Source organism: Pelophylax lessonae, assembly GCF_965119305.1.
Source record: "Pelophylax lessonae genome assembly, chromosome: 1".
Taxonomy (NCBI): domain Eukaryota; kingdom Metazoa; phylum Chordata; class Amphibia; order Anura; family Ranidae; genus Pelophylax; species Pelophylax lessonae.
The window spans coordinates 368,006,570-368,028,102 of NC_138768.1; the positions used below are offsets into that span (position 1 = coordinate 368,006,570).

General features: G+C 44.3%; 1 protein-coding gene across 1 annotated transcript in view; it reads left to right on the forward strand.

Annotated features, from left to right (window-relative positions):
• The first annotated feature begins 3,779 nt into the window (after window positions 1-3,779).
• The window catches only part of ZFAND5 (zinc finger AN1-type containing 5), a 41,490-nt gene continuing 23,736 nt past the window's right edge, over window positions 3,780-21,533 (forward strand). The window contains exon 1 of the mRNA XM_082244219.1: window positions 3,780-4,007. The gene's annotated coding sequence lies outside the window, so the exon portion shown is untranslated. The remainder of the gene's footprint in view (window positions 4,008-21,533) is intronic.

Consider the following 21,533-nt stretch of genomic DNA (forward strand, 5'->3'; position numbering starts at 1 on the left):
CATCCACTGCTCTACTGAAACCAACCTCTGGCCTACCGACACCATCCACTGCTCTACTGAAACCAACCTCTAGCCTACCGACACCATCCACTGCTCTACTGAAACCAACCTCTGGCCTACCGACACCATCCACTGCTCTACTGAAACCAACCTCTGGCCTACCGACACCATCCACTGCTCTACTGAAACCAACCTCTGGCCTACTGACACCATCCACTGCTTTACTGACACTGTCCTTTGCCCCACTGGCACTGTCCACTGCCCTACTGACAAAAACCTCTGGCCTACTGACACCATCCACTGCTTTACTGACACTGTCCTCTGTCCTACTGGCACTGTCCACTATCCTACTTAGCTGTCCACTTTTAAGGTAGGCTAAGTAAATATTTTATTATATTTTTCTACTTAGCTGTCCACTTTTAAGGTAGGCTAAGTAAATATTTTATTATATTTTTCTACATTTTCCCTACTATTTAGTTAGGCATTGCTAGTTAATTTCTTAAAGAAAAAAGAGTTGAACTCCGGTGATCCTTTATCTCTTTCATGTTGTTCAGGTAGATCTCCACCTCTGAAAAGTTGCCTAGCCCTGTTTTAATCCTTACCTATGTTCCAGTTTAAGAACTGAACTGTTTATTTTGAACTGAATGGGTTATTTTACGAGGTGATCGTTTACAATCACTTTGAAGTATAACTAAAGACCAAACTTTTTTCCCATTTTGGACAGAGTGAAGAGGGGTTAGAACCCCTGTTAAGTTTTTATTGCTGTCTGATCCCCATTAAGGACATTTACCCTCTCTATTTGCCCTGTTTACCATTGAAAGTGAAAGTAAAAGAAAATCTCAAATTTGAGTTGTCCCCAGAAAAGTAATAGAGGGGAAATTTTCCAAAGGGGACACTAGTTCTGGTGACCTGGGGGTTCCCAAGAGATTCACTTAATTTGCCGGGATTTACTCTCACTTCCTGTTTGGTTATGGGATAGCAAGTGAAGGGAAAACCCTGCAATGGGACACAGATGGCGAAAACAAATCGGACAGGGGTTATAACCCTCCTTTGCTCTATCCAAAATGAAAAAAAAAAGTTTTATCCATAGTTCTACTTTTAGCCTCATACACACCATAGGTTTTTTTTTTCCCGTTCAACCCGACAGCTCTGCTGTACTAACAATCCGATGTTAGTACAGCGATCTCCCCTTCTGTGTTATTGTGTTCTAACAGGGGGACGCCCCCGCCAGTACTCTAAGCCATTGGTTGAGAGCACTGACCAGGAACCAGTCAGTAGACATTTTTTGGACATGAACCTTCGACAGAAGCTGGCCGAATGGTTGGCTTCCGTCGGATCAGCTGCCGTACACACAGGCCAAATGTCGGCTGGTTTCTTTTGAACCGTCTGATGCTGGCCGACATTCAGCCAGTGTGTTTGAGTCTAAATCGCTCAGAGAGGAAGTTATGGCAATTCGTTTGTTTACCGATTCGATCATATTGATGGATTGACCCTCACCACCTCAATCACCTCACACATCACAAACTTGCTGAGTGACATATCAGTATGGATGTCATACCACTTTCTCAAACTCAATCTTTATAGAACGTAGCTAGTATTATTTCCTCCTCCCCAATCTTCTCCCCACGACTTTACCATTGAGATCAATGGCACAACCATTGGTCTGTCCACACATGCCAGGGTGCTGGGTGTAATCCTAGACCAGTGATGGCGAACCTTGGCACCCCAGATGTTTTGGAACTACATTTTCCATAATGCTCAACTATACTGCAGAGTGCAGGAGCATCATGGGAAATGTAGTTTCAAACCATCTGGGGTGCCAAGGCTCACCATCACTGTACTAGACTCTGACCTCTCCTTCAGCCCCCACATCTGGCTAAATCTTGCCGTCTTAACCTCTGTAACATCTCCAGAATTTGCCCCTTCCTAACTAACGACACCACAAAACAACTTATTCACTCCTTGCTTACTTCCCGCCTTGACTACTGCCAGAGTTGTATAAAGTACTGTACTCAAAACCCATACTTGAGTAAAAGTACAAGTGTTCGATCAAAAAGTGACTTGAGTAGAAGTGGAAGTGCTCGATCAAAAAGTGACTTGAGTAGAAGTACTAAAGTATTCAACATTGTTTGTACTTAAGTATTGCAAGTAGTTTTTTTTTAAATTTTGCTACTCAAGTACTGAAAGTAAAAGTACCAGTAGTTTTGAAAAAAAAATTGCTACTCAAGTACTGAAAGTAAAAGTACAAGTACTGTGTTATGTAGTTATTAAAGAAAGATGTCAAAAGTTTGAACATCATATTGTTTTTATTATTTCAAATGCAGCTTTTATTTATACATACAGTAGCTTTTATTTTCGCATGCGCTGATAATACACATGTTTTGAGCTTCATGAAACCTGCCATCTACTGTTCTGGCAGTGGTAATTTTTATAATAGTAACGAGTAACTATGCAGCACAAAAAAAAAAATATCGGAGTAGAAGTATTGAAATCATCGAAAAAATGTAGTGAAGTAAAAGTGGAAGTAGGAGAAAAAAATTCTACTCTAGGAAAGTACAGATACCACCTTTCGTTACTTAAGTACAGTAGTTCTACTTAGTTACTATACATCTCTGAGTATAGATGGCTCCCTCCTCACTGGCCTACCTTTACACAGGCTATCCCCCCTTCAGTCTATCATGAATGCTTCTGCCAGAATAGTACACCTTACTAACCGATCCATGACTGCTTCCCCTCTCTGTCAATCTCTTCACTGGCTTCTCTTACCCCATCGTATAAAATTCAAAATACTAACCACAACATACAAAGCCATATGTAACATCACCCCCAGCTACATCACCAGCCTAATCTGCCGATATCGCCCAAATCCTCTCTGTTCCTCCTCCTGCTCTCTAGCTCCCTTGTTACCTCCTCCCATGCTCATCTCCAGGACTTCTCCAGAGCCTCTCCCATCCTCTGGCACTCCCTGCCCCAGCATGTCAGGTCAGCTCCTACCCTGTCTACCTTTAGGCGATCCTTGAAAACACACTTATTCAGGGAAGCCTACCCCACCTCCACCTAAGATCTGTACTTGAGTCCCCTCCATCAGATCCTCCCCCTCCCTTTAGATTGTAAGTTCCATGAGCAGGGCCCTCATATTCCTTTGGTATATTGAACTGTATTGTAAATTGTGCTGTCCCCCTTTTTTTGGAAAGCACTAAACTGTTGGCCCTTTATAAATCCTGTATAATGATAATTGAATTACACATCGATCACATAATAAAATACTGGAATTGTAACAAATAGTTTACTGGGAGTGTTTCATTTTTTAACTAAAAAAAAAAAAGCTGAGGGTTTCTACTACTTTATGGCAGAAATGCTGACTTAGCAAAGATCAGACATGAAATCCAGCTCTGCCAAGCAACTTTTCAACTGGCTGAGATGACTTAGTATGAAGTGTTCCTAAGACTCCATTATGTCCCAGCTACTCTGTGTCCGATACTAGGCCCAGTTATCAGGGAGGGAGCAGCAGGAAGTTCTGTACACGCTGAAACCAGACAGAGGAAGAGTATCAAGGAACAGAGACATCTTCCCGGCCACCATGACTAAGCCGTGACGCTGCCATGTTGTGACACACAAAACGTGCTGTGCGAGGCCGCTGCGCCCCGGGGTACAACAGTCAGCGTACACTCAGCGCGCCTCTTATTGGCACAGACGCGCCACGTGACGCGGGACAGGACGTGGTAGGAGGGAGTTTCTCCTCCGTCACGGCTCTGCTCCGCCCCCTGCTGGTGTATAGACACAACGCTCTTTCTCACGCACAGGAGATACACTCGGGGGGCCGAAGGGAGCGCACTTATCGACGAGCTTGCTGCTCTTTGTACTGGCTTAGGCCTACAGGTCGGGGATTAGACGTCTTCAGCGGCGGCCCCCCTCCCCCTTTTTATTTATCGTCACTTCCAAACAACGGTGGGATTAGAACGAGGACAGCGTACCGTCGGCCGCCTGTGGCTTACAACACTAAAAACGTAAGGGCCGGACTTTGTTGTGTGAGGGAGTGAGCTGGCAGCGGAAGGGTTACAGGGCTGCCCTGGGAGCGCCTTATATGGTGACACAGCTGGGACGGAGAGCGGCTGAGGAGAATGAAGGAGAGGAGGGGGGTGGGAGAATGGCGGCTGTGTGGTTGGTAAATAAGGGAAGGGAGGCCAGGGACAGAACAAAGAACTCGCTGATGTGTCATGGGGGAGCACGGGGCTGGCTTCCTGTCTTCCAATGACTCAGGACTTTTTCCTCAGGCCCTCATGGCTGCTGGGGGGTGGGGGAAGAAGTACGGCTTCTCGCTTTACTGCCCCCCGTGTTATTTGTGTGGCCCGGGTTTCCTGTCTCCATGGTGGCTCTGCCTCCTTTGTCTCCAGCTCCAGGCTCCTCCTCTTCTTTGTGTCCAGATCCTGCTCCTTCAGGACGTGTCCTAGGCCCTGTAATCTCCTTCATGGCTGCCCATTCACCTCCCCTGCCTACATTCTCTCTTCTCATTGGGAACTTATTTTTCATGGTGGAAACCCAACCACAAGGAATCTGGCGTTTAAAAAAAAAAAAAAAAAATTATATATATTTTGTCCCTTTTTTAGGCAGCTTTCTTAGGGCTGCCCATACGTAATACCATTTTCTCCTTTAATATTTCCTAAAATGACATAATGAGGTCAAGCTTAAATCCTTTCAATGTGTATGCAACCAGGCAGTCCCTTTCACTACAAAGGACATTGTATAATGTATGGCCACCTTTACAATACTGGATGATTCTGCCATGAAGGCCCAAATTCTTATGGGTGACAACGTTTTTCTTTTTTCCCCCTAGTTGCTGTGTAGTCAACCTGTTGCATAGATTAGCCTTGCTCACCAAGGAACACTTGATGTAGCTCTTTGGTCTTGGGGAAGCCCCTGCTAATAAGTACCATATCAACAACTCATGGTTTTTAAATATGATAATTCTCCTTAGACTGGTGGTCATTGTCTCTGCCTCCCTTACAGATGGCTGGATTGATTATTGGGGTCAGTGCTTACTCGGGAGTGTCTGAAATTGATTGCTTTAGTAACCCTTAGCCCCAGTTCACATTGGGGTGATTTGATATGTCAAATCATCTCCGCCTATTGCTGGCAACAGTGCTGTGGTGGTTTCCAAAAGTATTTCTTTAGCGACTCATGGGTTGATTTCAATAGACATCTAGGCAGCGAATGTGTATTTGAAAGCTGAACTCACACGATTTCAAACCTGCCTCCAATGTTAAGATATCCTTGCAGCCCATTCAGACAGGGGCGATACGACTTGCTGGGGCGACCTGTGAAGTCGCGGTGCACAGCGTGCACCATGAACTTGGCGCAACATGCACAGACTTCATATAATTGAAGTCAATGCAAGTCGCCTCCATGTCGCCCCAAAGTAGTACAGGACCCTTTTTAAGTCGGAGCGACTTGAATCGCTCCTATTAGAACGGGTCCTGTGCTAATCAATGGCAGGCGACCCACCGCGACTTGTCAGGCGACCAAGTCGCGCTAGTGTGAATGGACCCTGAAAGGGATTGTAAACGATCCCTTGTAAAACACATTCAGTTTAAAACTGAAATGACAGGCAAAACATTTTGTGTATAGATTTAAAAATAAAAAAAAGCACATTTTTTCACCCCTTTTATCACATTCCATTAGTTCTCACCTGCATAAGAGGGGGGGGGGGGGGAGAAGCAAAAGCGCCACGAGCTTCCCAGTGAATGGCTGTGCAGCAGGGTAAGTCTGATCATTGGAGGAGAGCACACTGATTTCCTAGCACAGCTAGAGACCTGACCACGGTGTGTCTTCCTTCTTGGTGTGGTCAGTTTTTAATAGGAAAGCAGAGGGACTGAGTGGAACACCAGGGATTTTTACACAAAGGAAGCAATACAGAGAACAGGATACTTTTTCATACATAATCAGGACTATGACATGCTGGGGTAACAAACACTTTAATGTAACTCTCTGGCCTCAGGGAACCCTTGTTAACAAGTACTAGATCAATAGCTCATGGTTTGTAAGTGGGAAGAATGCTCCTTCGATTTAGCTGGTTGTTGTGTTGTTGCCTCTCCCATCCATCCATCCGATAGCTGAAATGATTTTTGGTGTCAGAGGTTACTTATGAGGGTCAGAAATTGATAATTGTTATAGGAACCCTTCATGTAAAACTGTGGCCTCAGCGAACCCCTGCCAGTTAGTACTAGATCTACAGCTCATGGTTGGTTAACAAGGTGGCCAGTGGGTAGAATGCCTTTACTTGACTGGTTGGTAATTGTCTCCCCCTTTTCCCCGATAGCTGGAATGATTGATATACATTTCTGACACTCATAAGGAACTGACAATTGCTCTAGAAAACCTTCAGACCCCCTTCACACTGGGGCGATGCTACTTGCCGGGGCAACCTCACAGGTCGCGGTGCGCAGCTCGTACCGCGACCTCGGAGCGGCCGGCACGGACTTCATATCATTGAAGTCAATGCAGGTCGCCCCAAAGAAGCTCCGGACCCTTTTTCTAAGTCGAGAGGCTCTTTTATATTGTCTGCCATTGTCCCCATCAGGAAGCCTGCTCTGAGCAATATGTAGCTGTTGCTAGGGTGCATGTAGTGAAGTTGCTGTGAAGAGGCTGGAGGAGATGATCAGTGCTGAGGCAACAATGGGGAAAGAAAGTGTTAACTCTGTTTTTAGAGTAGAAAACTTGTAACTGTTTGATAAAAGGGGAATCTACTGTATCTAGAGCAGACTGAACCTAGAGTAGCTGTGTATTGCAGCCAATAGACTTCTAATTTGCAAAGGGCAGCCTAAGAAGCTGATTGGTTAATATGCAACGCTGCTCTAGACCTGGCAAATTCTTCATATAGTGTTTTGGCTAACAAAATGCCACCCAGTTAGGGTTTTTAACTTTAAAGTAGACTTCTATAGATTAGTGTACTAAGTTATAGAAGCGCACATTCGGTGTGATTAGGGCCAGTCTAATCGGTTTTCCACACATTTGCTCTTTGTGCTAAACTCTGGCTCTGTTGCTGTTTTTATAGTACATCCTATATAGGGAGCAATGTGGCTTTTTGGAAATCTCTTGGCCTTAGGGGACTGGTGTAACCTTGCCAGCTCACATCCAGGAGAGTGCGGCGTAATCCTATGAAAAGAACTCTCTTGGAAAGTTTTATTTTTATCTTTCTAGAGTAATCCAGTTATAAACTAGGTTGGCTTGGTGCCGTCCATGTCCTTATTCTTGTAACTTGTTCTGCAGGTTCTTGGGAAGTCAGAGGTTGTCCCAGAAATAGGTGACGTCAGTCAGCAGCAAAACAAAGGTGCTTTTTCTGTGTCATTGTTCAAGTATCATTTACACAATAAATTGGTACCTGCACGCAAAAAACATTCTTGGTTTTCGTGAACCTTTAGAATAAAGAGAACCAGTACCAAGAGCTGAATAGAATAGTGTGTAATGAATGGTGGAGCTGTAAAGTACTGGATTAGTGGCATGTTTTGGGTTTTCTACCAGAAATGGATTCTCCAAGCACGCTTTCAGGGTAAGGGCATTTTATTTCCTTTTCATGTTTAATCTGCTTTTCCTATTTCACTACTGAAAATGCAGATGACCTCTGTTGGCAATGTATAGTACAGTAAGGAGTTGCTTCTCCTTGCCGTGTAGGAGTTGATAGCAAACGTGATATAAATAGCAGCTGATTTCAGAGGCCCCTGTTGACTAGGTTTTGTGTCTGAGCCTGCAGATCAGCCTGTCACATTGCAGCCTTGTGACAGACGGAAGCCAATGTACCAACCCACATGACCTAAGCTTCGGAGAAATATTAAATCAAGGAGGGCATGTTATTGAACACTGCTTTCCACTGTGGGGGAGGGCAAACAACATAGGTTCTAAAGGGTTTCCTTCTTGGGTAATGAAGCCTGTAAACACAACTTCTGTGGCATCTTTTATTAAAATGGAAAAGCGAATAGTTATAAGTTTGTAGATTGAAAGATTTCCCATCGTTGTTTAGATTAGTCATTGTAGATGACAGGAAAGTATTATACAGACATTGTCTCCTCTGTATGTCTTTTATATTGTTTCAAGGTAAGCAGCAATAGCCTGGCTTTCTAAATACATAGTTTGTATAGAGATAAATGACAGAGACTGTAAACATGTTTATCTGAGTCAGCGTTTCATGCAGAGTGCCATCTTTGAAGGAGGAGCCTTTATTACTTCACTATAAAGCAGATCAGGTATTGGTTTTCAGTAACCTTGGGTGACATTTGCTCTGCCCTGCCTCTCAATGCGAAACTACTAATGTCATGCTTTTCTGGATGCAGTTTAGGTAGTGTTGGATGTGAAGTCTTCTTTCCTAATAAACCTTTTAAAGGGGCACAAAAACAAACCATTTTACCAACTTCAAGAGGCAGTCTGAGCTAGTTTTTTGGTATTAAGTAGAATGGCATGAGGGGGGTGTTGGGGTGCTTATCCTAATTTCAACACTGAGGAGTTAAAGGTGTTTGTCCCCCCCCCCTCATGGCGTGAGTCCCTGGCCATGTGCTTGTGGTACATGGGTACGTCCATACTGCTGTATATTCTGAATCTACTTAAAATTCTAATGGGAACAAATTACAAGTTTTAACCTTTTGATTCTTGCTGCATTGTACCATTGACCTTAAGGATAAACCTTTTAGGTAATTTATAGGTAACCGCTGTTTTGTTACCTGTTTTATCTTTTCACAAGTGTTTGTAAATCAGGTCAGTTTGCTTCATTTTGTTTAGCTGTCCTGGCAGGTGCTGACTGTGTACACAGCAGCCTGAAAGTTAGCATTATGTTATCTTCGTTGGCTGCAGCCAGGTATGGCAGCTGTGTTGTACAGCTTAGTACTTCATGATCATCTTTATAACAAAATTGGTCAATGCAGTGTTCGCTTTACAGTTGATATTGCACATATAGCTGAACTTTCATTTACATGTGTTAAACTTTTTTTTTTTTTTTTTATGCCAGTGGAAAGTTAGTTTCTGGGAAGAGGAGATGATTGTTCAGGCTCGTGTGATTTTAAAAAAAAAAAAAAACGCACGTGATCATAATTGGAATGATTTTATTTTATTTTTTAAGTTGGTGTCAATGGTTTTGTGCTACTTCTACATTATTGGTGTATGTCCTGTAGGTTTCATTTTACAAAAAAGCTTAATTTCTGATACGGTCAGCCTGAATTTTGTATTGATATCTTTTCTCAATCGTTTGTCCAGCATGTTTTTCCAATAAGATTAAAAACCATTTTAACCACTTTTAGATGTATACACCCTCATCGGACACTTTATTTTAGCTACACCTTGCTGGTACCGGGTTGGACCTACTTTTTTGCCTTCATAACTGCCTTAATTCTTCGTGGCATAGATTCAACAGCATTCCTCCTTTTTTTTTTTTTTTTTTTTTTTTTTTTTTTTTGTTCCAGTTTGACACAAAGGCATCACGCAGTTGCTGCAGATTTGTCAGCTATACATCCTTGATGCAAATCTCCGTTTCACCACATCCCAAAGGTGCTCTATTGGATTGAGGTCTGGTGACAGTGGAAGCTATTGGAGTACAGTGAACTCATTGTCATGTTCCAAGAAACCATTTGAGTTGATTTGAGCTTTGTGACATGGTGCATTATCCTGCTGGAAGTAGTCATCACAATTACGCCACCAGCCTGTACCATTGATACAAGGCAGGATGTTTTCATGTTTATACCAAATTCTGACTCTAACATCTGAATGTCACAACTGAAATCGAGACTCATCAGACCAGGCAAAGTTTTTCCAATCTTCTATTGTCCAAATTTTTATGAGCCTGTGCGAATTGTTGCCTCAGTTTCCTGTTCTTAGCAGACAGGAGTAGCACTTCGGAATGGTCTTCTGCTGTAGCCTATCTGCTTCAGTTTGAGGTGTTGTGCGTTCAGTGATGGTATTCTGCATACCATGGTTATATTGAGTTTTTTTTTTTTAGTTACTGTTGCCATTCTCATCTCAAACCAGTCTGCCCATTCTCCTCTGACATCAACAAGACCACATAACTGCTGCTCACTGGCTATTATTTTTCAGACCATTCACTGGAAGCCTTACAGATGGCTGTGTGTGAAAATCAAGGAGATCAGTTTTTGAAATGCTCAGACCACCTCGGTTTGAACTTCAGCAAGTCCTCTTCTCTTCTCTACATCTAGATGCCTAATTGCATTGAGTTGCTGCCATGTGATTGGCTGTTTAGCAATTTGTATTACCAAGAAACTGAACAGGTGTACCCAATAAAGTTTCTGATGTGAATATATATACACTGGCAAAAGATTTGTACATTTGCTCAGCCAGTTTTAGTTTAAAATAAGTTTTGCACTCCTGCCAGATGGCATACAGGCTATTGACCTTAAGCAGTACGAATTGGTCACCAACCATCTTATCGGCTTGCTGACCAGGGGTGAACCCACCCCCTTTTCCTGCCAGGAAGCTGTCAAAGCAGCCAGTCATAAGCGGCAGTGGAGTATCCCTCAGCCACCTTTTGTTGGCTGACAGAATAGCGCAGGTGGGTTCGGACTTGGGCTGAACACTTCTGAGCTGCTCTTTACTGCTGACCTACTCAATGAAGGGGCAGCAGAAGCACACTGATGGCATCGCTTTGCTTTCTCTCCTCTCGTCCACAAGCTCTGGAGATTTTTTTTTTTTTTTTTGGAATGCAACTAGTACTGAGAATTTATTGCAGGGGTAACTTCACCTTCTGAATTTTTTTTTCTTCCTCTACCTGGTTTTCCAGGATATTTTAAAATTTTCACATTCAGCATGGTCTTGACACATGCCAGGTCCTGCATCCCCATCTGTGCTTGGGCCATCAGGATCTTGGTTCTTGCTCATGTACAATGTCTTGTGATTAAGGGGAGGCAGAGTACAAGGGCTCCTGGTGCAGCAGCAATACTTTTTTTTTTTTTTTGATGATCGCAAATATCAAAGCCCTTGCAAAGTAACAATGTGGGCAAGCGTCAAAGGTCATCAGTACATGCAGGAACAATCAGTGTGCAACTGCTGCACAAGACCGCTCAGCCTCTGAGCTGATCAGCCACAGAAGGGCCAGCGCCACCTCCTTCGTCACGTGACTTGAAGGAGAACCAGCCAACCAGGATGCACAGGGTTATCAGAACATGTTTCTGAGGGTGTGGCCTCCTTCAGATCCTCCCTCCAGTAGGACTTAAATAGGATTGTCAGGGATTAACCCTAAAACCTGGCTCTTTTGCTTTCACCATTAGCGAATGAGGGCATGATACAGGAGGCAGCCTTCAATACATAACTGTATTCGATATATAACCCTTATACTCTTACACTCCTGTTTGTAATTAGATGATCGCAGTGTGGCAGCGTGTTTACTTGGCAATAGTTATTTAAGCTAAATGAACTTTATACATTTTGAACTTTTTAATAAAAAAAGAATATCCTAGTATTCCCTAAGCACCAGAAAAACCTGTTTTGGGTTACGGTTTGACTGTGGAGTTCCAACCTATTTTGCAATTTAAGTGATTCCTGGAGTGCTCGCTATGCTGATCAACAATTGGGCATTTTAAATTTTTTCAGGGGTCCCTTACCTTATTTCAGGGCATTTTTGATTGTACTTCCTCCTTAGCCCCTCTGTGGCCAAGGCCACCGACCTCACTTCCGCCTTTGCATTGCATCCTGGGAGCTTTGTCATCACTCCCGGGAGGCAGGAATCAGGAAGAACTCCCAGAACACTCCCTGCAATCAGGAAGGACACAGCAGATTACACTGCGGCTTCAGATGCCCACATCCAAGATGGCCGTGCCCAGACAGCGTTTTTAAAAGTAAGATTTTGACTAAAATTCAATACTGTACACCTTTTGTAAGTATGAGAATAGCGGTTCTGTAAAGGGCGATGGATTAGTATTATAGGGGTATTTTTAGTTAAAGGTATTTGAGGCCGGAACTCCGCTTTAATAGCTTCCTGTCTTGGGGGAGGACATGGAGGCCATGGCCTCTGAAATGCATTGTCCTGGCAATGTGCATCCTGGTCAGCTGCTTCTCCCTCAAGTCACGTGACTGAGGTGGCTCTGGCCCTTCTGTGGCTGATCAGCTCAGAGGCCAAGTGTTTTTGTGCAGCCTGTCGGTGGCTGCGCACTGCAATTCTGTTCCTGGATGGTATCTGACACTGCCCAGGGACCTGTCGCCCAATGAGCCATATTGACAACCTTTGACGCTTGCTCACTTTGTAAGTGCATTGATTTTATTTGCTTTTATCCAATAAAACGGTATTGCACCAGGAGCCTGTGTTCTGTCTCCCCTTATTTTTTCACAATTGTCAGTGGCCTGCTGAATCAGAGCTGCAAAGTGGTGTGCATTCCAGCAATTTAACCCTTTGTGAGACTTCTTGGCCACTCTGTGTATATGGTCACTTCTTTGGACTCCAGAGCAATACTGCAATATAATCATTTCTGCATGTGATTAAAACCCCCTTCTGGGATACGGGTTCTACCTTAGCAGGCTATGAGGAAGCTGGCAGTGTGCCTTTTTTTTTTTTTTTTGTCTGAGAAGGGCAGGCTGCACACCAGAGAGTGTGATATTATGAAAGAACAACTTGACCTTACCTATTATTTAAGAGTGAGGTCCATTTGTCTTCCACGTACTTCCCTGCATTTCCTCTGCTCTGTGGTCCTTCCTTTGTAAGCTCCATATTTGAATAGCGTCAAAGCTAAAAATGTCACTGCCTTCCTGTTTTCTGCCTGAGTACTGCATCATGGGAGGTCACATGCGGCCCTATCACCTGAAGCACTGGGTATTTCATAGCAGCTCTGACAGAACAACAGGGGAGCTCAATAAGTGTGTGCTTTAGCTTTAGACTGTTAGGCAGGCCATGCAGTGTACTTCTTTTGCTGATTCTCCCTATCCACTAATTTCATGTGGATGGGGAAATTGCTACCAAAGCGTTTTCTGCTGGCAGGGAGACTTCCGTGATGGAAGAAAACAGTGATCAGTGTTGTCAGCTATAGTCAGCAGCACTGACTGAGCAAAAAAAACAACTTGGTAATACAGCAGTCAATTTTGAGAGCAATTGCTGTATAACCAGCCTGCTCATAGATGGATCAAAATTTGCCTGGTCACGGGTGAACTTGCCAAGGTTTCAATCCATCAATTGCCAGGTTTAGTTTGCCGCGTGGGCAAAGCCCCTATTAAAATATCTTTTCTCGCTGCATGTTAACAATGGGCTTTCTGTTGGCAACAGCACCCCCTTTTTACTATAACTGTACAAATGGATAATGCTGATTTCCTACACAACTCTAAACATTTATCTTTGAATGAGAGATCATCCATAAGAGTTTATGTAGAAGATGTTGAGTAAGCAGTGACTTGTGTATATTAAGTGGTAGGAGATTAAGGGGAGATATGATCAACCTGTATTAATACATAAGGGGTCCATATAGTGACCTTGGTGCTTGTTAATCTAAGTCGATTCACACTAAGGCGACACGACTCCTCACTACTTCGAGGGCAACTTGTGCATTACCATGCACCACGACTTCGGAGCGACTTGCGGGACTTCACATAATGGAAGTCTATGCAAGCCGCTCTGAGGTCGCCCCGAAGTAGTACAGGACCCTTTTTCGTGTGTCGCTCCTATTAGAACGGGTCCTGTAGCGGTCAATGGACCGCGAGGGAGCGCGACTTGTCAGGCTGACAAGTCGCGCTAGTGTGGACCGGCTCTTAAAGTGAATAACTTGAGGACAAGGGGACACTTTATGTCTAGAGGAAAACAGATTTCATCTCCAAATATGGAAAGGTTTCTTCACTGTAAGAGCTGTGAAAATGTGGAATAGACTCCCTCCAGAGGTGGTTCTGACTAGCTCATTAGATTGCTTTAAAAAGGCCTGGATTCATTCCTAGGTGTACATAATATAAATGGGTACTAATATTGTAGGTAAAGTTGATCCAGGGAATATCCGATTGCCTCTCGTGATCAGGATGGGATTTTTGAGCTGTCTTCCAGGACAGCACATGAGACCTGGGGCTCCTCCTACCAGGACAGGAACCCCCCCCCAGATAAGAGCCGGTCCTTACCCTTCAGTATTAGTGTTTCTTCCGAACAGAGGTAACCCGTTTCCTGGAACTGTGTCCCTGGTCTCATGGTCTGTACTTTGGAAGACTTAGTTATTTTTTTACTTTCTCTCTGGCCCAGAGCGATATCCCTACTTACAGGTTAGTGGTGGCTGCTGACTCTCTTGTTCTCAGTGCCTGGGGAGGGCCAGGACCACTGATGGTGTTCGGGAAGCAGGAGGGAGCCTCTTCCATCCGGGGGGGTCTTGGCAGCGGCTGTAGCTGGACTGAGCGCAGTCCGCCTTCCTGGTGGATTCAGCTCCATGTGTAGGGCGGAAGGGGTGGAGTTCCTGCGTTCCAGCTGGCCTCAGGAAGTGACGGGGTCACTTCCAGTCGCGGAGACGTCATCAGCGGGTGCCTGAGACGCTACTTGCGGTCTCTGAAAGCGTGAACAGGGGAGAGTGCAGAGGAGGGGTTTGGGGTCTCTTAGACCCCTCCACAAGAGTACCTGTCAAGTGATAAAAATTTTTTTTAACTTAAATGTACGAAAATATCGGCCGATACCGACATGCAATAGCCAAAATGCCAGTATCGGCAACGAAAAACTGATATCGGTCGATCACTATTGGCTAGGCCTATGGCTGGAGTTCCTATGCAGGGTGCAGGTGTTGATCCAGGAGGGGAGTCTGCGTCTCCCCATTCCTCACAGGAAGGATCAGGGGAAGAGCCTAAGGATAGGGAATCCGTCAGGGGCTCTAGATACAAATTGTCATTATAGGATGTGGATGATTTATTAAAAGCTGTTACGCTTGAAATTGAAGAGAAGGTTTAGTTATCAAAACATGATCTTATGTATGAAGGAATGCATAAAAAAGCCAGGGTATTTCCTGTGCACAGTTCCCTTCTAGATACAATTTGACTAGAATGGGAAGATCCTGAAAGGAAACCATTTATCTCCAGCAACCTAAAAAGGTTTCCTTTCAATGATATGGCACAGCCGCGGAACAAGTATCCCAAGTGGAATGCCCCTCTCTCTGATTTCCAAAAAGATGGATCTAGCTTTTGATGATATGGGTACATTTAAAGACCCCATGCATAAGAGAGGGGATATCTTGTTGCGCACGGCCTAGGAGGCATCTACTATTAGTCTCAACCTGCCCTTAGCGTCTACTTGTATAGCCAGACACCTGGCGTTATGGCTTTCACAAATATAGACTCGCTTGTCTGCCGGCACACCAAGGGATCAGATTAAATCTTTTGCACTTTTCCAGACAGTAGGTTTTTTTGGCTGAGCTGATTCCTCTTCTGAGGCTTTTAGGATGACAGCTAGGACCTTGGCGTTAGTTAATTCAGCCAGAAGTCTCTGGCTTAAAACATGGTCAGGAGACCCTTTTTCCAAATTACACGTATGTAGTCTTCCCCTGACAGGCGACCATCTTTGGTCCCGAGTTGGAAGCTCTGGAATGTACTGCCGATTAAAGAGCTTGTTTCCAGACAAGAGGAAGGTCCCAACTCTGAAGTTTTTTCGAGGGAAGGGGGGTAGATGGCAGGATCTGCAAGAAAAGGAATCTGGGCCCAAGAAGCATTGGACTGGCCACAGGGGGGAGGATTGTCTTGTTTAACCCTCAACAACCCGCCAAGCTGCAATGACTCATTCCGCAGAGTGGAGCTTAACCACTTGCCGACTGCCCCCAGTAATACTGCGGCAGTGCGGCTCCCCTGGGTCCAGTCACATAGTACTACGTGACTGGAGGGGAAGGGGCATGCTCCCGCTGTGTTTAGACCCAGCGGGAGTCGGGCCGTGGGAGGAGCGGCTATTGCCGCCTACCTTCCACAATTGTCCGGTAAACGGAGAGAAGACCCGCCTGCTTATGTAAACACTATGCTGAAACTGCGATCTCTGTGCCTGTCACAGAACCCCCCCCCCCCCCAAAGGTATAATTGCAGATCGCCACCATTACTAGTAAAAGAAAACAAAAAAAATGACAAATCTTTCCCGTAGTTAGTAGATGCAAACCAATCAAATTACGCTTATTGTGATTTTTTTTTTTTTGTTAGCGCAAAAAAAAAATGCACAGGTGATCAAATACCACCGAAAGAAAGCTCTACTGTGGGGAAAAAAGGACGCAAATTTAGTTTTGTTACAGCATCGCACGACCGCACAATTGTTAAAGTAATGCAGTACGGAATCGCAAAATAGGGCCTGGTCAGGAAGGGGCAAATCCTTCCGGGGCTAAAGTGGTTAAGGGCCTTCCTCCTACAGTGGAAAGAGATCACCTCCAGCCCTTTTTATTCTAGATCTAGTGGCCAAGGGGCACAGACTGGAGTTCGATGCCTGGCCTCTGGTGAGATTGTTGATCACCAGTCTGCCCAGGGATTGAGTGAAGGCTACTGCCCTGGGTCTCCAGTTAGGAGACTTGGTGGATCAGAATGTTTTGGTTCCAGAGGCAGGGCAGGGGGTTTTACTCCCTCATGTTTGCGATAAAGAAACCCTCTGAGTTATCGCCTAATACTAACGTGCTCTAAATCACTTGATTATATACAAGCGCTTTGGCATGGAATCTATGTATTCCATAAGAAATTTGCTTTACCTGGGGTGCTTCATGGCAACACTGGATTTAAAGGATGCTTACTTCCACATCCCTATTCACCCAGCATACCAAATCCCTATTCACCCAGCATACCAAAAGTTTCTATGACTAGCAGTAAGGTTAGGACTGGAGATCTGACATTTCCAATTCCAAGCACTGCCCTTTCAGTTCTGATCATCCCATACCTGGGATACCCCTGGTAACATTCTTTGGCAGATGTCTTGATCTTCTGGCTGTCTCCAATATTGCTGTTGAGTATTGTGACCCCTAGCGGTCGAGTACTGGAGGTGAGAGGCTGTAATATCTGTGGTGGTGGAATCACGTTTGGAGTGGTGGTCTATCAATCTCCCCTTCTCACATGGGAATACAGCTTTTAAGGACTTTATGAACTTTGCTCTTTTATGTGCATTTTATACATTTTAATGTTGATGTTTTAATGATTTTATGCACTATTTATATCTGCACTTTATTTTCTTTTATTGCATACTATAGGTGTTAGGTTTGACCTATCCTGGTGCATAGCTGCTTACCCATCCATCTGATCTTAGCGCTGAATTTTTTAATCTCATTGCATCCCATACCTGGACAACCTAGTAGTGGCAGATTTGTATCAAAAGCTAGAGAAGGATCTTCGGATAGTTCAGGAGTTCCTCAGGGCGCTAGGCTGGTTGGTCAACAAAGAGAAATCTTCTCTAAAACCTTCTCAGAGTGACATACCTCAGATACGAGATTTTCTCACTAGATCTAATATTTTTCTTCCGAGGGTCAAGGTTTCAAAAATCGCTCAGATGGCATCCTTGTACACCAACCAGTGGATCTTGCTCAGAGATGTTTCAAGAGCCGTAGGCCTTATGACCTGCTGTGTTCCGGCTGTGCCTTGGACGCGGTTTTGACAGTGTCCTCTTCAGCTATTCCTTCTAGGAATCTGGGATGGGTCTACAAGTTCCTTGGAATTTAGGGTAAAAGTTCCCTCCAAGTAAAGAGAACCCTGTGGTGGTTGCCATTTCACCTCACAAGAAGGCTGAAATGGGTCATTCCGATATCGCAAAGAATAACAACGGATGCAAGCTCTTTCAGATGGGGAGCCCATCTTCAAGACAAAATGGCACAGGGAGAATGGTCCCCACTGGAAGCTGGAGCGTCATCAAATCAAAGCGAGCTACAGGCAGTACAGAGAGCCTTAGAGATTTGTCAGGCAGGCATCAGGATGCCATCTGCAGATCCGCTCCAACATTGCACACAAGGGCAATGAAGCCTGTAAAGCCACCATAGCCGGGTGGATAAAGCAGATAATCTCTGAAGCCTACAGGGTTAAGAATGTTGCTCCACCTTTTGTCAATGCACATTCAACAAGAGCTTTGTCCACATCCTGGGCTGACAGGGCTGGTGCCTCGCCTGAACAAATATGTAAGGCAGCTACCTGGTCTTATTTTTCAACCTTTGTTAGACATTATCGCCTGGACCCCCTCTCTTCCCAGGAGCAGGATTTGGTCGAAAGGTTCTCCAGGCAGTAGTCCCTCCCTAGACTGGTAAGTTCTGGCTCATCGTCTCATGGGGTGTCCTGAAAGACAACTTGAGAAAAGCTGAGTTAGGCTTACCAGTAACTCCTTTTCCGAGAGTCTTCCAGGACAGGCGGATTCCCACCCAGTGATGTCTTGTATGATGTATTATGCATATGTTTTACAGGAATGTCCTATGGTTCTTGAGAAATACTGGAGGACCGCCTTTTATCTGGTGGGTTAACGCGTTTCCTGTCCTGGTAGGAGGAGCCCTAGGTCTCATGGGCTGTCCTGGAAGACTCTCAGAAAAGGAGTTACCAGTAAGCCTACTTCAGCTTTTTTTTTTTTTTCCCCTGCTGTAGCTATTTGGATCATGCTTTGCTGGGGTTTTTTCGCTGTTCTCTGGATCATCTGCAGGTATAGGATTGTGTATATGGGATTGTATGGTTGAGTTTTTCTTTGTGTTTTATTGGTTGAGCCAGATGGGACTTTTTTCAACCTGGCTAACTATGTAACCTGTATGATCGTGCAGGTCATCTTGTGGAACATACACAAAGAAACCTTGCATCTTGTTCAACAATGCTATAGTGCCACCTCCCTCCTCTCATACAAGTTTCTACATTGAAAAGCAAATGGCTTTTTGTTTGGGTTGTGGGCATGCTGGTTCACATGCTTGTCTCATACCTCTGGCTCTGGGAACTCCAGTGGTGAGGTTTCCCAACCAGGATTCCCTTTCAAGCCAAATGATGCTAGATGAAATAAAGCATGTGCGGTGCTAAGAAGTAATACGTGTTAGTGCTTCAGCAGGTAAATGTACAAGCTGTACCTGATGGTTTATCGTCTTTGTTTGGACATTTACCTGGTTAAAGCACTAAAATGTATTACTTATTAGCGCTGCATGTGCTTTATATTTTGAGGATTGTATATTCACCTTTTATTGTGCATGCTACCAAATACATGCATCCATATATATATTACAAATAGGGATGCACCGAATATTCGGCGGCCGAACATTATTTGGCCGAAAATAGAAAAAATAGCACTTTCGGTGTTCGGCCGAATAAGTCAAAAGGCCGAATAATTTTGTGCCGAACAATGGGGCTGAACGATAGTCGATATATCGACTATCGTTCTGTGGCCGTAGGCGATATTCATATCGCCGAGGTCACGATATTTACAGGGGGAAGGGACTCGGAGGAGGACTCAAAGACTTCCTTGTTAGGCAGGGGAAGCTGGGACACTTCAGCGGTGAGCATACATACATTACTCACTCGTGCACTGCAGCCCGCCCCACACATTCAGTGAGTCTTACTCTCCTCCCTAGTTTTTTCATTGGCACAATCAGGAAGCCAATCACGCTGTGATTAGCTGCACAGCGAACCAATCACGCGTGCCTGCACACCTGATTGGTTCCGCTGTGCCGCTACTCACGGCGTAATTGGCTTCCTGAATGTGCCATTGAAAAAACTAGGGAGGAGAGTAAGACTCACTGAATGTGTGGGGCGGGCTGCAGTGCACGAGTAATGTATGTATGCGGCTGTGCTCCTTTCCAGGCTACTACTAGTCCACCTTCAGCCTCCTACTACCACCACTATGAGAGACTGTGTCACTGTATAATCTGATCGAGTCCACACTGACACTGACTGACTGTCACTGAGTGATGTTACCACATTAACCCTGACCTGCCCAGTGCCCTGTATCTGCAATTAAAATTTACAAGGCTGCCTGCATGCTTCCTGATTTCCATTCCCAGCATCCTTCCCAATCCCTACATTGTCACTAACATTAACCCTATGGTACAAGGCTGCAGTGTGCACTGAATCCCATTCCCTACAGCCTCATTTAGGGAGAGAGACATGAGAGGACAAGAGAGAGAGACATGAGAGGACAAGAGAGAGAGACATGAGAGGACAAGAGAGAGACATGAGAGGACAAAAAATTGAATTGAATGGAAAAAATGCGAAACACCGCGTTCGGTATTCGGCCTTCGGCCAAACATTTCATTATTATTCGGCTTCGGCCAAGAATTTCATTTCGGTGCATCCCTAATTACAAATGATGGTGTTGCTGCCCCCGGTAGATTTTCTACATTGTAGAACACACAAGCCATAAATTCCAGCCGTGGAAAGGATGGCCTTCACTGGATTTCTGAAGATATGCTGTGTTATCTGGCACCAAGCTGCCAGTAGCAGATCCTTTTAAGTCCTGTAAGTTATAAGATGGGTCCTCCATGGATCTTTGTCTTGTTTTCCCAGCACATCCCACAGATGCTCAATTACTCAAATGCTGGTTGAGCTGGAGAATTGTGAGGCCAGGTAAACTCCTCAAACTCTGCTGTGTTCCTCAAACTATTTTTGAGTTCATCAGAATTGTTTTCTTCCATTGCTCTGTGTTCCAGTTATGATGCTCTTGTGCCCATTTGTAAGTGCTTTTGGCTGTGGAACCCAGGTCAGCATAGGCACCTTAACCAGCCTGCGTCTACTCGGAACACAGTCCATCGCACTTTGTTGCATTTGGGTCTGACGCCTTTCTATTGGAACAATAATTCCTTTTATGCAATTTGCCTTTGCTCTCCATGTGCATCGATGCTCTTTGGCCCCTCATGACCCTGTCATCAGTTTTTTTTCTACATTTGACCACCTTTTGGTAGGTGACCATTGCGAACCAGGAACATCCCACAAGAGCTGCTGTATTGCAGATGTTCTGACCCAGTCTATCTTTTACAGTTTGGCCCTTTTTAACCATTTACCCACTGGGCACTTAAACCCCCTTACTAACCAGACCAGCTTTCAGTGCGCTTACATTTTGAATGAAAATTACTCAGTCATGCAACAATGTACCCATATGAAATTTCCGTCCCTTTTTTTTTTTCCACACAAACTGCTTTCTTTTGGTGGTGGTTAATCATTTGGGTTTTATTTTTTGAGCTATAAATGAAAAGACCAAAGTTTTTGTTTAAAAAAGAAATGCATTTTTCATTTCGATTTTAAAATTTTGCAAATTTAGTAATTTTTCTTCATAAATTTTGGCTGGAATTTATACTGCTACATATCCTTTAGTAAAAATAACCCAAATAAGTATATATTTGGTCTTTGAAGGTTAGTCTTCAAAGCTATGGTGCCAGTCATTGAAAATTGATCACACCTGATGTACCGATGACTGATCATTTCTTGAGACCCTAACAGGCCAGTAAAGTAGAAATACCCCCATCACCCCTTTTTTTGGAAAGCAGACATTCCAAGGTGTTTAGTAAGAGGCATGGTGAGTTTTTTAAAGTTGTATTCTTTTTTTTTTTTTTTCCAACAATTCTTTGCAAAATGTTGTGGAGGAAAAAAAAAAGGGTCATATTACCAAGTTATTTCTCACACTGTATAGGCTTTCTTGCAACTACACC